Genomic DNA, 21502 nt, shown 5'->3' with positions numbered 1-21502 from the left:
CCATTTGTAGCTCTTGGAAATAATGGTAAAACTGGGCTTTCACGATTAGCACTTCTCCCCCCTCCCCCATATATATCTCTTTGCTTGAGGGCTTTAGTTTCCTGTTTAAGAGGTTTCTTGTTACTGCTCCAAGTCTTGCCCATGCGTACATAGGTGTTACACTATCAAAAACTGTACCAAAGAGTTTGCATCTGGTAAATGTAGCACAGGTGCAGTTTAATAGGTGTTCATGTCAAAGTCCAGTGAAAGAACCCGATGAAGATGTGCCCCAAACCCTTTTTGTGGTCTGCGTGCAACAGCTTCAGACTTTGAGCGGTGATGTACAATGGCTCAAAGCCTCCCGTGTTATTCAGCTGTTCCCAGATCTACGTAACTCTTGATGTTTTGTCTAGTGAGGAAGATACAGTCATACAATTTGTTTTTATTTTTCTTTCCAAAAAGAGCATTTATTTGCTGAGAGGTCAGCAATTTTAGATAATATGTAAAAAATTGGGGATAAAATGAATATGTACCTCTAAATATAGATAGTTGATTTGAATCACAGATCAATGTGATTCCGTTCTGTTGTGTAATTGAATTTCAGTTTAGTCCAATCCAGAGCTCATGAAGCTCATTAAAGAGACTTAACTGCATGCTAAATTATAGTTTGAATAATATTTTACACTTTTTATACTGTCCTTTTCAGTCATATGACTGAACTGAGAGAACATACCCTCTTTTAAAGTAAGACAATTCTTCAGTAAAATTACTTTAAACATTGGTCTGAATGTGAAAGAGCAGGGAACACCTGACATGTTACGTATTCAAAAGATAGAGAACCAAAGCCTGCTAACGATATTGTTAATTTTAATACAATTTGTCATGAAAAATTATATCATTGTGGTAGGCTAACACCTCCTGGTATGTATGTCGTTCTTCTTGCATCATGCAATTATTACATAATGATAATATTCTATAATAAACAAAAGCATTGTTATTCTGTTGTGTTAAAGTTGTACCCAGAGAACCCTTGTGAGTTTGTATTACAGTAGCGCCCTGAGACCCGGTTACAGTTGCAAGTCACTGTACACACATAGGAAGAGATTAAAAAGCTATCATTCCAAATGGGGAAAGTACAGTTGAGGCACCGAGAGAGAGAACAGAAAAAAATTGCCAAATATTATAACCCAGGTCAATGCCGGAGCTGCCATATCAGTCTTTGTGTGTTTGGTTCCTGTGGTTGGTTGACAAATGTGAGTCTTTGAAGAGTGACCCTGGATGTTCTTCCGAGCCATGTCCTCTCCATGCTGCTGCTTCTCTGGGTGTAGAAACTAACTTTCCAAGTGCTGTTTGTATTTGCTGCAAAACTCTCTCTGTATTTGATCTATCCCTCTAACAGTACCACATATTGAAATTTTCTGGTATTTGGAACCAGAGCAGTTATACTTCTCCAGGCTTGTAATGCTCTAACTTTTCATTCTGGGCTTAATTTGCCTTGTAGCACCTTCAGTGTATGGTTCTGTACATGTAAATGTTGCAGCAACATACACCGTTTGAAAGCTTTCTCTGTTTTCTTTAATTCAATCATATTGATTAGGAATGACCCAGCCTGTGGCTATTAACATGGCACGTGGCCCACAAGAAGTTCAGAAGTGGTTTTTGTGTCATAGCTACATCATGTGAGTGGCAGTGGGCTGGTGCAGGAACTGTTGGGAAATCTGAGTCCCTTGATGTGAGAGCAGGGAGCCAGCAGCACTTACCAGCTTACCCTGGGCCACTGAGGAGGCTTTTGCTGTCTCTAACCCATGAGTTACAACTGGAGTTCCTCCTCTCCCTTCAGCCTTCCAAGCGGTGTGGTGTATGTCTTGTGGTTCTTATCTGCTTGAAGGTATGAGTACGGAGCTTATCAGATCTGGAATGCTAGCCCTCTTCATTGTATATGAAAGAATAAATACATATTAAGGTATTTCTTTCATCTGCACAGTGAATTAGACGTTTTTGGTGTTTTCAAGTGTAATTTTAGTGGCAGGTGTAATAATACATTTAAATTAGTTGTTGGACATGTGCCGTACTTTTTTCATCAAAATCATTTTCAGTCTTAACCTGATGCTATGCTATGAAGTGATAGAGCCAAAAGACCTTAATTTTGTATTCTGTGCCCAGGTCCTGTAGTGATTGGATGCTTTATAGATACGCAGGCACGCAGCAGAGAAGCCTTCACGAGCTGCCTGTTGAAGACATATTGCAATTTTGTGAATGCATGCGCCTTTACAGAAGAGATCATAAGGAGCTCTTACAGTCAGTTATATAATGTAATGCTGCCAGATGATGTGCCACTATGGAGTGATACCCTTCTGGGAGAGACAGGGAACAACTGTCTTGTGAACCCCGCTGTGGGGTTTGGCAAAAGTGGTGATGCTTATGGGGTTCTTTTTTTTTTTTTTTTTAAAGAAGTAGTTTACAGAAACACCATCTATTGTACGCATATGTCGACATGCTTTTTGTAGGCAGATGTGAGGTTGCTTTAAACTGGAAGTCATGTAGTTTACGTAAGTGCTAACCATAGCTAAACGGGATTAGAGTGGGTTTGTGGCCAGTCATCTCCAAGTGTGGGCAGAGTGAGCTCACATCTCCCTGCAAAACTCTGTGGAGATGTATCCTATTTTAGGTATTCTTTTGAGCCTTGTTTCTGTAATAACGACATCACAGCTTCTGGTATGTAGAATTGTAAAGCATCACTGTTACAGGAGAAAGAAATAGTAGCTCCTTTTTGTGATTAAGGAACTAAGAAGCGCAGAGAAACTTTTGCTGAAGGTTGAGCAGAAAATCTATAGCAAAGGCAGCAACTGAGTACAGAGCTTTGGAGACCAATTTTTATATTGTATGCACAGTTGTTCTTACCTTACTGTGATGCAACATGTGTTTTAAAATGACCACTTGCCTAACAGGTGGTATGCTCTGATTCCTCCTTTGATAGATCATTTGGCTGCAATCTACAGAGTACAAAAATCCAAATGAGGAGGATTGCAGAGGGACTATTCTAAAATGAAAAGCATTAGAAAAATAACATTGTGGTTGTTTTGGTTTGGTTGGGGTTTTGCTTGTTTGTTTGTTTTATGCTAATGCATGGAACCAAGGAGAATAAACAGTTTAAGAAACAAGCCAGCAAAGAGAGTAAAATACAATCCTGGGCCCTTGAAGAGAAGTGACACAAAGGGAAGATAACAGGAATTTCCTTGTCTCTTTTGTAGAAAGTCTCATCTATAGTGGGTAATTACTGTGTTTACTTTGTTGTTTCAAAACGATGTATGAAGTTTTCTGTGTGTAAGTAAAACATTATTTGTTGAATCATCTTGAAACTGTACCCTGAACCTGAATTAAGTAAGATTTTTAGAAATCCAACTCAAAGGATTTAATCATAATCAGCCTACTGCCTCCTTCATTTATGTGATTGTGGCTAGGGTCTTACAGGTCATTAGTGTTTTAATAGTGAAATTTTGCACATTGCAGGGTGTGAAATTGCTACGTGATTCAGGCCCTAAATGTATAGCTTTATTTCTGTATTATTCCTTTTTTTCATTTCACGTCATGCTATAATTCTGAAACTTTTTAACAGTTGTTGAATGGTACATATTTTAGTCCCAGCACCCCACAATGATGGGCCACATTCTCAAATGATATAACATGATGCTATGCTTTTTACTAAGTAACTGCTTCCATTTTTAACTTGCAGGCTTTCTTCATGCTCAGTGATAACTGTGCACAGAAAATACAGACTACCTGTAGAGGATCTATGTTAGAAGAATCAGAATATTTTAATTAAATATTTTATAAGATGAGATTTTTTTTCTCTTTCTAAAAGTGGTGAAATCTTATGTTATGAAAACTAAAATATCTTGAAATTATTAACACTGATGGTATTTGGGCAAAAAGAGGACTATTTTATAAGTGACATTTGTCTATTTATGGAATTGTCTTTGATTCATAACACTTAGGGTATACAACATCCCACAGTCATTTAGTGATGTACATAATCTGTTTTATGTCCAGCGTTCTCCTCATGTCAATATCCGTTTGCAAACCAAGCAAAAGCTTAGCTTTTTGAAAAGTGAGTTATTTTGGAAGATTCTGTGAAATTGTTGGATGACTGTACATTATTCTTAGTCAAGTCAATGAGGGATGGTTAATTTTATCAACACTTTTATTTATCTTTATTAACTCTCTTAAGCCAGGCCTGTGACTTTTTGGTTCACAGAAATGACCTTGGTCTTATTTCATGTTACCTGATGTTAGGACACCTTTTCCTGTTTGAAAAAAACACCCCAAACAAACAAACAGTCAAACCCATGAAAACTGCTATGTTTGCTTCTGAGCAAACCTTTTAATTTAAAATGTAACCTTTTTATGTTTTTCTAAAATGGAACTTTTGAGGCAAACAAGGCGATAATAAACTTCTGCTCTTTTCATTGAAAGTGGATTGTCTGAATCCTTAGATCTTTTGTAAATCCCTGTTTTTGTGGTTTCTTGTTTTCATGGTGTTGGCAGTTTCTATTGTCTGGGTTTTTTCTGCTTTCCAAGACTTGGGATTCCATGCTGTGTTACCTTTGGGTGTCTCCAACAGCAAGTGCCAGAGAAGTATAGCCAGTCTGCCATATGGCTTTTGCCTCAGTTCCCCAACCTTGCAGCCATGCTTCAGCTCGAAAGTTGAAATGCTGATTAGTATCAGAGCACTGGAGTCACCAGTACACAGATTTAAATCTTTACACTGTATTTTTCCTCTACCATCAAATTTTTGGCGTTTTAACAGAGTGGTAGAACAGAAAGTCAGGAAAAGGAAAAGATAACCTTTTTTGTTTGGTTCATGTTATACGCCAATTTAAGTATGAAACATCTTTTGGCAAAGGTACCTGAAATTACAGCATAAATTGCTCTTACAACTTTATTTTTCCCCTTACATAGTGTGACTGGGAGAGCCAATCTTTGATAAAGATGCTAGCAACGTTACAAACAAGCATTTTAAATACCTGCAGAAATTGCCCATATTGAGAATGTTTTGAGAGCATTTCGACCACAAAATATCTGAGTGAAGTTTCTGGTGGGACTTGTACAAATTAAATCAACAGCATATTTTAAAGAAAACTTGTTCTTGTATATGTTTATGCAACAACTATTCACCTGTGTAGTCACCTGGAGTTCAACTTGAGACATCTAAAGTGAAATTGTAAATGGTTTAAGCTAATAGAATAAGGGCTCGACTTCTGAAAAGGTTGGGTCTTTCTTATCAACATCAGTGGGAGTTGGCCTCCCGAACACCTTTAAAAACAGGATATGAGTCTTTTATCAATAAAAGAAACAGGTATAAACATCTACATGGAACAACTACTGACCTGTATAGTATTAGTCCTTGGTCTGTTTTATTTATGTAATAAATTTATATTTAATTATAAGATACACCTGGTAGCAATTGTGTATTTAACTTTATTACGTTAGTGTTTGATGGACAGAGGGTTTTCTACATGGATAAGAAAATAGTTGTATTTTTTAGTTTAAGAAAAATTACCTGGAAAGCCAAAAAACAAAAAGTCTCACATTGACTATAGAAATAGAACTACAGGTGTAAAAGAGAAAAAAAAATAGCAACTACTTCATCTAATTAGGTCACAGGGTTTAGTTTTGATTTTTGTATGTGTTAGTACTGTCTACCTTTTGAGCAGGGAACTGTGCAAAGTAAAATGAGTCAAGGCAGTAAGAAACAGGTATAATTTTCTTCAATATAAACCCCAGTACCTCATACTTGAAATTTCACTGTGAATAACTATTTCTGGACAATTAGATTGTTTTCAGCATTTTACTTATACGCTGGTTGTGTTGGTAGACTACTGCTATTGCTGAACACTTACTTGATGCACTATTTTATTAAATTTGCTAAGGGAATGTGGTTGAAGGAAGAGTCAGTTTTGTATGATGTACTGAATACAACAGTCTATCTCAGTTTTTTTTTTTTTTTTTTTTTTTTTTTTCTCCCCTCCTGACCAACTATGTAATGGATAAGCCTGAGCTGGTTCCTAGTTCTGAGGTGTTATTGGAGCAGCAAGCCTTCATTTGCCCAGGATCACTGGGTATGGTTAGCCCTGTTTGCCTTCTCCCTCACTTGCACTGTTGCTGTAAGAATCAAGGCTTCACATACATATTATTCTACAGGATTTTTTACCAAACGGAACTTTTTTTTCCTGATAGATTAACAGACTGCTAACGCTAAATTTAAAATTTTGTATATTTAACCTTTCCCCCTAATTGCTTACCCAGAATAAAGGTTTGGTGCTTTGTTCCTAAATTCTCTACATGAGGTGGTATGCATTAAAGTGTATTTATATTCTTTCAGATTAATTAACTGTGACCTTATGAACCACTGTCCTTGTTTAATTGGTGGCTCCAAAGCACACTAATGGCATAAATCAGCTGATAATGAGATTCAGACTTGCTTTTAAAATATATAATAACACTGCATTGATATAGGAAATGAGATTTGTTGACTCTCTGTTGGTATGGCAGGGGAGAAGACACAATTAAATGTGTACTTTCAGGATGGGGGAGGGCTTGGTTGGAATGAATAATATGCACTTCAGGGTGGGTGTATGAAATAAGGAGGATATTCTACATCAAGATAAGTTTGGTATTCTCTCCTTGTCTCTAGGCAATGTGCAGTACTGGCTGGTGCACTTTAGGATACAGAAATGTTGTGGGAAGGTGTTTCTTAAAGATTACTGGAGGCTAACAAAAATGATGATTTCATCTTAAATATAGTTACATGTTTTTAAACTGAGCTTACACCCACTGTTTTATGAACTGCAAATTAATCAGATAGCTCCCAGAGAACAAAAAGGTTTTGACCTAAACTAGTTGCCCAGGCTCCATTACTATTTTCAGTTTAATGTTACCCATATCCATCCTCACATTTTGGAAAGAAAACAAGGGCTGTGCAACAAAGTTTCTTTGTTTTCATAAGAACTAAAAATGTGCTGTATGTAGACCAAACAATAAAAATAAACTACTGAACTACCTTCTAATGCATGGGGGTTCTGGAGAGAGGAAACCATGGATATTTAGAGGCATAAAGTGAGTCATTGTGCTAGTTAAAGAATTTTATAAGGCGAGCTCTGTGGGTTTGAGTTGCATCTGTTACCTTTCCAACTAGAACTGAGGGGTATGCAGGAAAAAGAATGTTGGATTTAATCATGCCTTATAGTGAACGCATTGTACTTAAGCTAAGCTTCTAACTGGGATCTAGACCATAGGAGAACAAAATCTTTAGTCTTTCTTTCTGTATGAATTTTGGCTCAGATGGGTTCCAGTTAAACACACCCAAACAATATCATTTTATACCCATTAAGCTGAAAAATGCTGTTAACAAAATGCCTTAAAAAATAATGAATGATCTGTAACATTTGAAAACAAAAAACCCAAGCAAAGAACCCCAACCAGCTAAAAAAACTCCTCACAGCTATTTTCCTTATTAAAAGATAACCATGCTTGCATTTATGACAGTTCTTAGAAGCTGTAATGGACTGGGTTGCTATGCTGTGAGATGCAGAACAATGAAATAATTGTTTCTCTTGGTATTGGCTTCCTGGAAACAAATTCTGTGTAAATTACTTGGCCTAAATTGTGACAACAGTCTTGTGTTCTGTTTTATTTAGCTCATAGTTAAAAATCATAACTATTCTATAATAATAAAAAAGTAACATTTATCAGCCCTGGGCTTTAGTTTCAACTTTTTTTCTTTTTACGTTTTCAGGTCAGTTTCATGAATTCAAAAGCAACTTACCAGTGATTTCTGGGAGCTGGGGCTGATTTTCTTGTGTATTTGTAAGTATTTATTGATTAGTTTTCCTGTTACGTGCATCTTTCTAATACACATTTAACATGAAGAATGGAAACCTTTTTAAAATACCACTGTGATATCACAGTTTTAGAATGTTCTTTTATTAAGAAATGTACCTAACTACTTATAAACTTTTTGTAGTTTATTTGCTATCTACTTACTCTTCAGTTATTCAGAGGGGCTACAAATGCTTTAATTAACAGTGAATATTCCTATTATTTCAAGCTTTCTTTTGGTTTTCATAATAATGATGAGAGAACAGTGTTGCTTACAGTAACACATCAGTTGTGATGCTTGGTAATAGGAGTGCATCGTGCAGTTGTGATGAGAATTATTTCTAGAAATGAACTGGGGCTGTGATTCAAGACTGACAGGACTTTTAGAGGAAATGCTACGTGGGTTTATTGAGGAAACACTAGGGCGACCAGTATCTGCTGACTGGGAATGCATTTTTATATACCCTGGAGAAAACTGACCTTTATGGTTGCAGTAAACTGACTGAGACTGTAGTCGTTTAAGCCATGGCCCAAGAATATATTTCAGTGTATGCCCACATTCAAATAAAGCAAATGGGATTAGGTCTATGCATAAATGCATTGAAAAGGGGAAAGTTAAAGGAGAGAATCTGTGAGGAAGACAGTTATTTACACGACAAATAGAAAGCTTTCAGAGTTGCTGTTTTGGATAGTCTTTAGCTTTAGTCAAGTATAAGGAAAATCTAACGGGACTTAGACTTGGCATGATATAAATTATTGCAATACTTCTTGTATGATGTAGTATAAATGAGACCAATCTATACAGCTTGTTCTGTTAAGTCACAAATATAGTTTATGAATAAATATTTATTCAATCATTTGTGGAAAAAGATGTTTACAAAACTACATTCATCAGAGAAAAATATGGCTGGTTCTCCTCTCAATATGGAAATGTGTTCAATTTGTACTAACCCTTCCTCTTTACAAATGTTCATTTTCATACATGGTTTTGCTATTATATGTGCAGTTTCCTTCATTTACAGGGCAGTATCTTTCTAATGAGCACTGTCAGTTGGATTTAAAGAAAATATTGTTATCAAATAAAATAATGTAAAAAAAGTATTACCATTGAAAAATAGTTCTGAGAAGGCAATGTCAAGTGATTAACGAATTGAGAGTGAGGAATTTGTTGTAACTCTTCCTGGCTTTGCCACTGCATGTTTTTTCAAGCAATCAGTTAGGCTTTCTTTGCCTCATTTTTCTCGGCTATAAATGGAAATAGTAATATATCAGTCAATACAAACAGTACGTCTTTATACTTCAATATGGAGTATACTTTCCAGTCAAAGCAAGGGAATAAGTACAGTGGTGGATTCAGGGTTGAACTTCTTTGTGTGTACCAGCCTAATTGGGTGAGAACCTGTAAGTATTGTTTAATTCATGTTCATGTAGTATTATGGACATATAAAGGGCTTTGGTAATCACGTGGTGGACTGCTGATCTGAACCCTGCTTCTCTTGGTTTACAATGACCAAAAGCTGTGGCAAACAAAGTTGACATAAAAAGTACTTTGAAAACAACGCGTTTAGGTCAATCAAGTAAGTACTTAAACTTTAACGGGAAGTATGGACTGTTGTTATCACACGCTGTACACTGGGTTTTGCAGAAAAAGTTGTTAGTACAGTTGAGACACCTTACAGTATTGTGACTGTGAGAGCTGGAACGTGGTTCAACAGCCTGATCAGTGAAGCCACGTGAACAACTATACAAAATGACTGCACAAAATGAGCCACAGTCTAGTCTTTTATAGGTATTCTCTGCAATCAGAGTTCAATCCCATTGACATGAATATCTGGAGAAGCTAACACTATGGCTGACTGTTTGTGTTCTCCGATTAAAGGACTTATTTTAGTATTTAGCACTATATATCTAGGAACATATGCAAACCTTAAGTTCACATAAACTGAAAATAAATTGTAGGATGTACAACTGATTTATCCCAGTGTTTCCTCACATACTGAAAACAGGATTGAATTGTACATTCTATAGTAATACAGGCTTAGATCTGCTTAAATCATCTGTATTTTACCTCTCCAAACTGGCAAATATTCTGTAGGTAGTTCATTAGTTCAGCAGATACAGACTCTTACTATTCAGTAACAGTAATATGCGCAGCGTCATAAATTTTCACCGTGTTCTATAGACTGATAGGAAGGGTTGTTATCTCAAGTATCTTTCAATTTAAAGGCTTGATTTTTGCAAATACTTATTCATATGAGGTGGCCGTGGAAGCTGATGAAATCAGGATCAGGACCTGAGGCTGAACAAATAGGCCCTAAGCAAATGATTCTGTATAAGACGGGAGCTTTGGGGGGTTGGTGTTGAAGACAAAAAGTTTTCATATATAAGGAGTTTTGAGAAGATTCAATTCTAAGCAGCATTTAAAAAATGCTAATGAGAAGTGTATACCTTTTTCATGTTATGTTATAATATTTGGGCATGTTTTTATAGTGTGTTTGTTTGATCTATACTCCAAAGGAAAGGAGTGTAGATCAGTGCTAGGAAGATTGATCTTTGAAACTGTGCGTATTTTTTTATATGGGAATACAGCAAGATCAGCTAAATACTGCTACAGTTCTATACCAAAGCTATTTCAACCAGGGGCTATAATAACTTTTTCCTCAAATTTTTGAAAGTTTTGTCATAGATACATTCTGCTGTAACATGTAATTACTTGGATCATCCAGTTCAGACAACTTTGGGGTTTTTTTGTCATATTTGGCTAGTTTTGTTCAGGAGAAAACAGGATTGATGATTCATACAAAAGTAAATTTCATGGAAAATGTGACATTTGTGCTTTTGTGTTATGCCCACAGAGTAATTGTCCTAACTAAAGGTTACTTTTTTCAAGAATGTGGTCTTAACATGGTTTAATTTATTTAATTGTTCTTCTCAAGTAGGTTTGTTCAGTAGTAAACTGCAATAGTTATTTAAAGTTACAGATGGCAAAATAAATGTCCTCTGATAACACAGCATTTAAAGAAATATTTTTCTTGTACATCAGCATTTAGAAATATGTTTTTACTAGCAGTTCAGTTTCTGTGTAAACATTTTATTGTGACTTGACTACAAAGTCAAAACACCAACAGAGGGGGGAAAAAAAACCACCCTGAAATGAATGGTGTTAAAGCCCATGAAACTTCAGTGTCTTGTGAGAAAAGCTCCTCAGTGAAAATCCTGTATTGAAGAGATGGTAAAAATAATATAATTGGATTTGAGACTAAAATCAAATTGCTTTAAAAAGAAAACAAAAATATAAACACACAGGGGACACAGACATGAGCACACATTCTAACACAACAAAACAGAGATTGTGAATAGGTAAACTTCCTCTTTGCAAATAGTTATTCCAATTAGCACATAATCATGGAGTATGCTTTGCTTCAAACTCAATATTTAATATTATTTCCTTAATCTTATTTTTAAGGCAGTTTTAATACTTTTTTTTTGTTTGTTTGTTTAATTTGGAATGGTTTTATTCAAAACTTAGAAACTGTGTTTGCACCATGATGTATATGACCAAATAGATTTGGCCTTTGTGTTTGTACCAGTTTATTCAAAAGGAGAAAACTATTAAATTGTGAATGTTTACATGATAAAGTCAAAGAAGGCACAGCTTATTTGGAGCAAGTGAAGACCTATGAATCTTTGGCATTATTTAACTTCACAAGTTTAATTGATAACATCTGATGTCTTACTGAATTACAGTTAATTTGTTTGGGAAAAAGCAGTGTCTATACTTTCTAGAAAAGCAATATATATTGAACTCAGTTCTTAAAAAGTTGGTCTCCATTTTTGTCTTCGTAAGATATAATTCTTCATTAGCGTTTTGATCAAGGAGGTGTCTATCAGCTTATCACTTACCTCTTTCTATAAAGAGTTGATTCTTTCAAAATTCCTTTTAAGAAAGCTAGGCGATGCCTCACTAGAAGCTCTGTTTGATGCAGCATCTTTACACTCGAGTAATACCTGGTATGTAGATGCCCAAGCACATTTACCAGTGTGGGTCTGATAGAAACACAGTTGCATTCATCCAGGGCTTTTAAATTGTGCTTGAAGAGAGCAAGGTGTGGAAAAAAGACTGGAGAGAGAATGGTGGCTGGGACATTCGTCTGCTGAGAACAGGACAGAAGTCCAATCAAAACTACAGACAGTCCTGTTTGGTTTTTTACTATCTGAAGTTCTCCCTCTCCACCCTGTGCTTCTAGCTGGGATGTCTGATGGACTGCCCTGTGTGAATTTTCCTAAAGCTGTGTGGTGTGGGAGGTCACCTAGGGACTTCTTGTTCTAATAGAAGGAGCGTCTGTTGCATGATGCTGGCACAGAAGCCCGTTTACCTTCTGAGTGCAGCAGACATTATTTTGGCTGCTTTTCTATTGACCATACAGACTGTTTCTTGGTAGCAAGTAAATCAATTAACAGATATATGGCCTGCTCGTACTGTGGAAGCAATATGCATTGTATTCATTTTAGCCAGTTTTTCTTACAATAAGCAATGCTTCAACTATTCTAGGATTTTGATATTTAATGGAGCACAGAAATCTTCAACTCTTTATGAAGAATGAAATCTATGCCATAAGAGAAAAGATACAAAACAAGAGTTTTCATTCCTACAAACCCAAATGGTTTTTGTGCTATTAGACTCTTAAGCATTTACTAAAATGACACCACTGAGGGTGAGAGCACTCTCCAGTCAGCTTCTGACACAGTGCACAAAGACAGAGGCCAGGACCTATGTGGTCTTTGCTTACTTTTTGATGAAGTTGAACCATTTAGTGAGGCTGCTGCTAGAAGTGCTTTTTCAAAGGATTGCCATGCTCTGGATGTAAGTGAGGACCTCCTTGCTCTGCTGCTGCTCCATATGTGTGCTGGATGAGATCCGTGTAATGCACTAGACCCATCTGCTGTCTAAAAAATTCTTTGCAAAAGTACGAAGCAATAAAATAGAAATCCTCATCCAAACAATTCTATATGCTCTTGAAGTTGCATGCAGTTCTTGGGAGAGAGGAATCTGTTGGAAATACTTGTGCTAGGAAGCTGAATTAAGAATGTGGAAGAAAAGTATTTGTACAAGTCCATACCTGGATAGAGTCCTATAGGTTTTCTGCAAGTGACTGACATTTGCAGAGCCAAAATATTTTTAGAAGAAATGCTTGTTCATCACAAACCCAGAGCCTCAGGTCAATTAATAACTACAATGCAGGATCCTAGAAAAGCTGTAAAGAGAATTTTCTTCAAGCCACACTGCGAGTAGTAAATTATATATAGTATTTCTCATTCTACGTAAATTTCACAAAAGATTTCTTATTCTATATTATGGATGAACAACGCCAACAGTTGTTGTCAGCATTAACTTTTCAAATCATATTACTTAAAAGGGTGAGGGTTATAAGGTGTCCACAGACAGCTTCATTTTCTCTCTGTCTTCCTAATGCACATATACCAATGGCTGTTTGATTCATTTATTGACAGAAACCAGAATTGCTTAGAAGTAACAACTCATTCATCATAATCACAGTTATGGGAGAGTGTGGGGTAAGAGGTTAACTGCTTGCTAGATGTATCAAGATCTTTGGTATATACCAAAGCCTGACTCAATAGAAATCTGATAATGGTCTGTTGAAGGTAAAACATAAGTGTTAATAGCTAAATAAAATAAAAAAAAAGATAAATACTGTGCTGTAAAACACTCACATTTCTAAAGTTAATTAAAAAGAGCTGATCAAAGTGAAGCCTCTATTAAAAATGTTACTTTATGATATTAAAGATAAGATAGAGCATAAAGGTCAGTTTTAAGAATCTGTACTTTTTTTTTTTTTTTAAATCCACTTTCTGTGATTTTGTTTTGTTTGTTTCATTAATAATTAAAATATAAATAATGTGAAAATGTTCATTTTTACTTTTAGTATTTTAAGTTTATGTGCAGTGATGATGAATTGATATGTTAGGGTATATACATTAACAAGATATTAAAATCCATTTGAACTAACTGGGAGATCTTCTGTTCTTAATACATGTGTGTGATGGATTCAGTACTGTGCATCATAAAATAATCTAAGACTACACTTAATTGTGTAAATACCATATTATCTTTATGAATTTATTAGAGATTACTGTATAATCCTGGCTCTGAAAGTTAGTCTGAAAGATGCTTGCTGCAGGAGCCAAAAAGCCCCAGGGAGTAATTAATCCAATTCTCTGATGCTAAAACAAAGCAGGTTACCTGAGTTTTTGAAGTTTCAGCTCTCACTTTCACCTTCCCCAGTGAAAGAGTTCATGAAGTGTAAGACTTCATTCAAAGTTCTTATTTTCAGTAGAAAAAGAATAGTTTGATTTAGAAAGGGAGGTGGTCGTAATCTGGAAATCGGCAGGAATGAGGGTCTGACTGATACGCATGGTCCTACAGATGATCTAAAGTACTGTGGGGCACCAGAATAAAGATGGATGACTAGCTAGCAGACGGGCTGTGTATATGGAATTCCTGCTGGTTTACCATCTATTTTCTACTCAAATGCTTTAGTATTGGATATATAATACTTCTTTTAAAGAATTGCCTGGTCAGTGGTACAACACTGAACTATGGTTAGATCTGCAGGAGTGACTGGAGTAAAGTGAAAGAATCTGAAGCCAAGCTTAGCATGATGAAAGTGAAGTAAAAATTTCACTCCCCAAAACGTCATGGCTGACTACCTAAAACTTGAGTGGTTCTCCTACAGCAGGCACAAGGGATAGGAGATGTGGTTAACTTTGGAGTGTGTGATAACACTTTGTGATCCTATTTCAGCGAAAGTTTTATGAATGGCAAATCAGGCTCATGATTAGCCGATCCATCGGTGGGAAGTAAGCAGCCCTTTGCATTTCAGAGACAGGTAAAAATGTTCCAGAATGTACCCGGTTTATTAAACAATTCTGTGAAGTTCATTGAACTCACTTTTATCCGTCCTGTATTTCTGAGATACCTTTTAGACTTGAGCACCCTATCCTAATAGAACATGCACTATTGATTTATTTAAAGATATGTTATTTTCTCTTTTCTTTTTATGTCTTTTGGGTTTGTTTGTACTATTGACATTTTATTTTGTTGTTCCATTTTTACCAAGTGATTATAGTTTGTATAAAATCCAGCAGTGAAATTAAATAGCTGAAATTATTCTTTCTAAGCTGCAGTGTTCTGTATTTGTCAACACTGGGTTTCATGTCACTTTGCTGCTTCTTAACCCAGCATTTTTAAAGCATGATTAGAAACCCTTAATTTTATGGAACATTTCCTCCTTCAAAGCATGATGCAGATTTTAATATAAATTTTTGAAAAGCCATTTCCCCTACAATCATATTGGATCTCCCCACTGCCCCATATCTACTAAACAACAGTTATTTATTAGATCTCTATTATCCAATCTTGCTTGGGCAAGTTTTTATCATTGCTAGGTTATTGGCCTTTTAAAATTGATTATATATTAAGGTAGCATCTCACCCTAGCAAATAGTCCTTATACTTCCTTACTGTATTCATTAAAGCCTGACAGTGTATCTATGTTTGTAAGAAGTGTGAATGGTTTGGAAAGGAATCTTTTCCCCAAAGATTTGTTTGCTATGTATTGAGGTATATTCGCTTGCCTCTGAAATATCAGGTATTGGTTGTTGCCCACTCCAAGGTTATTCTGATCCAGTATGAAAATCTAATATGTTCTTAAATCTCCAGGTCTTCAAATATGATAAAGGAACAAACAAACTGTATTTGTGATCCTCCATAGCCTCATTCCTAAACAATCACAGCTAGGAAGTGACTATTACTACCATGTTGAGGTATAACTTTTCTGTAAGTTGGTTGCTTGTTTTTCAATCTCTTTTTCTTAAATATGTTTTTTTTATGGACGTAACTGTAACTTTTAGAGAATGATGAGGAGAATGTAACCATGCACATTCTATTATCTTTTTCCTGTATTCCTCAAAACAGCTGCAAGACCTGTATAATCTTACTCCAGATTCCTAGATTTGTACATTAGCTAACATATCCTCTTCACAGGCCAATTTACTTGAATAATTATATAATTATTGAAACAAAATATAATAATAATTTTTCTCTTCCTGTAATTATTTTTAAACTGAATTTATATGTTCTGATTGCCACAGTTTGCATTGTAGATTTGTTTCAGATTGTGCAATAGTCGGCAGCAAGCTTATCAGTGTTCTGTCCAGTTAAAAGCATTTAGATGGAGTTTGTGACTCAAAGAGTGTTTTTTTTAAGGCCACATAGATTTTTGTAGTTTATCCCAGAAACATGCTAGCCTTTTTTTCTTTTTTTTCTCCCACCCCCTCCCCCTGCCTTTTAACTCTGGTGGCTTGTTTCTGTGTGTGAATAAACTCCTTCATTCCTCCAAACCAGCCTTTCCTTTGAGATGGCTGTTGTTCATGGGTTTTTCCTCACCCACCCACCTGCCATTAACTATTTGGTTACCACTTGAAATACTTCATCACTGAGATTCAAACTCATTGTCCTGTGGCCATTGTTGCTTAGCAGAACACCCATGCTTGCTTTCTACACAAACACACACACACAAATTAATAACTGAGTGGAACTCCTCCTCCTCTGTGCTCCAGAAGGAGCTGCTCCAAAAAGAAGCCATTTATAGTATCAATAAGCTGCTTCTCCAAACCATGTACAGATGTGTTATTCAACCAGTTAATATTGGGGTAGTTAAAATCACCCATTATTATTTTTCTGGCAGATTTTGCCACTTCATTAATATCTTTCAACATACTGAGTTGCTTGGCTGTTCCTTCTTTTACATGGCTTATATCATATCATGCCATCACAGCATATTCTGTAGTTTCGAGTTAATTGCCCAATTAACAGTGGTATTCATGAAGTGCTAGGAAAATTCCACAACTAATGATTTGGACAATTTCAAAATAGGTTGGTATTTCATAGTTTAAAATGTCAAACATGCCAATAGCTGCAAGCTTAAGACTGTGCAGGCTTAGAACCCAATAGCTCAAAAATTCGGTATCGCAAATATCATAATCCAACACTCAGAAACATGTTTCCCAGCCCCCAGTATTTCCATGTAGGGAAGTTCTGCACTACCCTAATTTCTCCTTAGACTGGTGAGGTGGGAGCGTGAAATAGGACCTTGTCGCCTTCTCGGTATTTTGGGGAAATGTGGAATAAATACCTTCTGCCAGCAGTGAATGCACCCTCACCCCCAGCCTGGCCCTAGATGTTGTTTATGGCGGCACTGGGGAAGCTGCTGTAATAACGGTTGTGTATATGCTTACAAGACTCAGGAAAACGGAGATGCAAGTGATTGGAAGGTTGTAGGATTTGCTAGAGGACTTTGTACTTTTCTTTCTTGTTGCCTGGATTAGGTAGGGATATTAACAATATGTAGTTAGCTTTGATGGGCCATTGTTCCCAGATGCAACTGAGAGTTGCCAATAGACTCTCTAGGCAGTGATCAGATTTTTTGTTTTGTCTCACCAGCTGCCATGCAGAGATGCCAGAGGATACACTGCCTACCCTTTTCCCTTTTCTCAGTACCTTTTGTGCCATTTATGAGTTGTAGGACAGAGTAGATGCCATGGACTCAGTCTACAGAGTCTGGGGATGGGCTGGGGCTGTAAAATAATTTTGTTATCATTGCCCAAGAAAGAAATTGTTAATTTTCAGCCCTGAAATTCCGGGTCAGAAGTGTGGGTTCAGTAAAGGAGACAGTCCACCTCCTCAAAGCTAAAGGATCACAGACTCAAGGGTCATTTCCAACATTTTACATTATTAGAACATTTTGAATTTCCTACTTATCCAACCTATTGAGACTATATTGGTGGTCTCACGCAAACTGCTTGGACATATACATATATGTGATTAAGGCCTTAATTCAGCAAGGTGCTTTAAGTACTTTGAGGTACTTCATTGCAATTGACACAACTTTGCAGGAGTTAAAATCCTGTGAATACTGAGATCTTTGCTAGGAGGTTACTGATTATGTAAGTATGGCTGCTGGATAGCTCTTTTATAAATTAAATTACTGAAATACAGTGTTGTTTAGATCTTCCTTTTAGTTCTTGGAGTTGTGGCAGATTCTTTAGGACATTATAATTTACATTTTATAACAAAAATATAGTGAATTGTCTTATTCCTCTTGGCAACTCAGCAAACTATCATTAACATTTTTCATCAGTATTCTGTTTAGAGTTTTCTAAACTGAACAGTATAGTGGTAACAGCTCATTTTTAGATGCTATTACAGTTCTTTCACATCTTTATAGTACCGTAGTAAAGCTGAATTTACTAGCTACCTTGAAAGCAGAGTAAGGCAGCATTAGAATCTACATTAAAGTGATTCAATACTCTTTAGAGAAAAGCCTTCTTAACTTGAGATCAGATACAGCATGTGTTTTGGGGGCAGTTTTATAAGGATTGCCGATAAACTTGAATGCTACCAACAACAGCTGCTTTTTGAAATATTGTTCTGTCCAGCCCAATGAAATTTAGGAGAATTTGCTTTGCTTTGTAAGCACATGTGATCGACATTAGCATTCAGAGGAGCTGCACCTGCGAATGGAAGGGAGGCTATATCCTAGGCACTAATTTTATGGTTTGTATTGGTAAAGATGGGAGGGATCAACTTGCATGCACTTGTTTCTCCTTGAGGGTTAGTGCAAGTCTCCAGTCTCTTAGGTAAGTACCATGCTCCGATATATTTTTCCTAAACGTTCTTCTTGGTGGCCGTTCAGATTTTTTCCAGTTTGGGTGTATAGAAAGGATATTTGTTTTCATAAGTGTTCATGAGTTAAGAAAATGAAAACTCTTCAAGGTCATTCAGTGTTTGCGTCCAGTCAGGTTGACCTGCAATAAATCTAGTGGTTACTCTTCCTGGCTTTATGGTTCTGAGCAGCTCACTTCATCTTGGTTTCCTTTCTCAGTCTTTGATTAACTGTTTTACGTTTTTAAATTGTATTCTTTCCATGGATAGCAAAGTCTGGTGCCCAGAAGAGGGACTAGTGGAGGCCTCCAGAAATGGCTGTAATACAGATTACAATTATAAATACAGAAGTAGTAGTAGCAACTGCTACTACCTGTAGTACATTTCAGTAAGTGCAGTTTTAAACTGCTGAAATACTAATTAAAGCTACCCACAACTACTAGAAAATGTCTTACTGCTTTTAAAGGGTACATGGTTCTGCATGTTCTATTTTATACAGAAGTTATACATGTTTCTCACCCCCTTACCATTTTCAGTAATTTTGTACCAAAAGCTTATTTTCAGATTAAGCTTCACTTGTAGAAATAACCCCTTGACCAATCATAAATTTAGAAATTTTTGCATCTAGATAGCTATGAAAAAAGGATTTGCTACGTTATTTTTGTGTAAGATATGGTCATACGTTTCCAATGTAGCACAAGAGAGCATTTAGTGTTCATGAAAGAAATTCTTTCAGTACTTTGAATGCAGCAGCTTAATGTTATTTCTCTTAAAATGTGATAGCTTTTAATTTTTTTTTTTTTCCCGAGGTCAAATTTGGTAAATTAACTGCACTATAGTCTTAATAAATATTGAGAATATGACCAATAAATAACAACATCAAATCGAAAAATATTTAGAAGAAGATTAAGCTGTCTTTTTAAAATGATAGTCTCTGATTCTATTAAAACTTTTGTTTTATTCCAAAGTAGTAACTATAAAATTAAGTGAACACCAAAAGAAGATCCTTTTATTACTAGTTGCACAAATTCTACAAATTAAAAAAACAGTAAGAGTGCAAAAAGTGATTAACCATTCATTGTTAATTTAATAGCAATGTCACCATTAATGACCACAGTGACCTCTGAAGTATTGCAAACTGAACAGAATGGAAGAGGATTGGTTTTGTGTTTAAAAAATATAACCAGTAATTTAAAGTTAACTTGAAATATAAATAATTTTCAAATAGAATGGTGACCTAACATAGATATAACTGGTATAATTTAAGATCTGAGATCTAGAAATACTGTGTGGTTTATCCAGTTACAAAGTAAAACATTTTTTTTTTTGAGGGAAATGGTATTTATTAATAAATACATTAAACTTTGTGTTTATAGTTTTATTCGTTGTAGAGAATGCTCAAGAATGCTTAAATGTTTTGGGAATTTGTATTTAACTTTGAGGTCAGGAGTGCCCAAATAATCAGCCAGCGCCATTAAAACAGCTATTCCCCTCCTTAGTACTGCATATGAAAAGTCAATAAAATGTGTCATGAATATGTAATTCTGTCCAGGGAAGGCACAAGTGATATTAGAAAAAGGAACAGTTGTAGCCTTTAGATCTTTGACATAGCTAAGTAATCTAGTTTTCAGTGCAAATTTACCTTCTATTTTCTCTGCCAGATTTGACCAGCCTAAAGATCTCTTTGATAGTGTGGCAAAAGTCTGCTTGCAAAACCACTTTTTAAGCCTAATAGACAATGCTGAAAGAAATCTTGAATTCTGGTGTCCTAAAATGTTCTTTCTTTCCTCAGAGATGTAGGATTACAAATTTCAGTATCTCTGTGAGTCAAAGGGAGAAGTTACCTGCTGTTAGAGAAAGCAGCATATTTCTGAGATTGCGCTTTTAAAAATAGAAAACACTTCTCTCAGCAGAACAATCTTGTGAAATACCCTCTTATACAGTGTTTAAGACCAGTACATTTAAAATAATGGTTCAAAAAAGAGGAAAAAAAATACAGAAAAGGATGATTCCTAATTGCAGCTATTTACCGGACAGTGTCTCTGTTTTGCTGTCAAGTTTCTAAAAACCCAAAGAGTTTACAAACTTTGAAGACTAAAGGTGTTCCCAGACACATCCTGTTCTTGGTTAAAGGTTCTGCTATATCACTGCTAGGACAAAAAAGTGAAGTGCCTCTCCACCAGCTGCAGAGCACGAAGGTGATTTGAATGTTAATGAAGGATAGAAGTTTCATAGTAAGAGAAAAACAGAGGCTCTATAGATAAGAGAATATTTTCCCAGGACGTCTCAGTCTGCAGTTGTTGTAACCAGAGGAAGTAATATTACTAAGGAAGTATTTAAATGTCTTTAACAGATATTAGATGATGAAGTGGAGTAGTCATTATATTCCTATCCAAGCTCCAATGCATGAGAGGTCTATTGAAATACAATCTTTTGAGAATATCCACTTAGTCTTGTTTCTAGACTCCCAGATTAGTTTGGGCATCCTGTTAATCTACAGAGCTCCAAACACAGAAGATTTCTCAGAGAAGTTACTAAAGTTACTGTTTAATGTGGCAATAAAGATCGTAAGGTTCATTGTCTTTATAGATTTAAATACACTCCCCCTGCCTCTTCCGCCCCAACTGGAAAAAAATCCCTGATTTAACACCATTGAAATTCTCTCCTATTTCTACATTAGATTTTTTAACATCCTTTGGACCTGGCAGTGCCCTCAAATGGTTCATAGTTTATGCGAACATAAGAATTCCTTTTTACTCTTGCTTATTCTTTAGTTCTGATCATTCATTGCTATGTTTCATGAGCACAATGACACAATCCACTCTTTCTAAATGTCTGATCCATTCACATAGATAGTCGTACAAACACAAACTGTCATTCATGGCCTTCCTTGCCATTCCTG

The 21502-nt window shown here is 35.9% G+C and overlaps 1 protein-coding gene across 5 annotated transcripts in view; it reads left to right on the top strand.

Moving 5' to 3' along the window:
* Positions 1-7772: 7772 nt before the first annotated feature.
* SOX6 (SRY-box 6) overlaps positions 7773-21502 on the top strand; it is a 322621-nt gene continuing 308891 nt past the window's right edge. For all 5 annotated transcript variants that reach the window (XM_026850473.1, XM_026850475.1, XM_026850472.1 and 2 more), the window contains exon 1: positions 7773-7845. The gene's annotated coding sequence lies outside the window, so the exon portion shown is untranslated. The remainder of the gene's footprint in view (positions 7846-21502) is intronic.

Source organism: Athene cunicularia (assembly GCF_003259725.1).
Source record: "Athene cunicularia isolate RWA chromosome 5 unlocalized genomic scaffold, athCun1 chr5_part2, whole genome shotgun sequence".
NCBI lineage: Eukaryota > Metazoa > Chordata > Aves > Strigiformes > Strigidae > Athene > Athene cunicularia.
The sequence above is the reverse complement of the archived record's forward strand: the minus strand, read 5'-3'. Positions and strand labels throughout refer to the sequence as shown.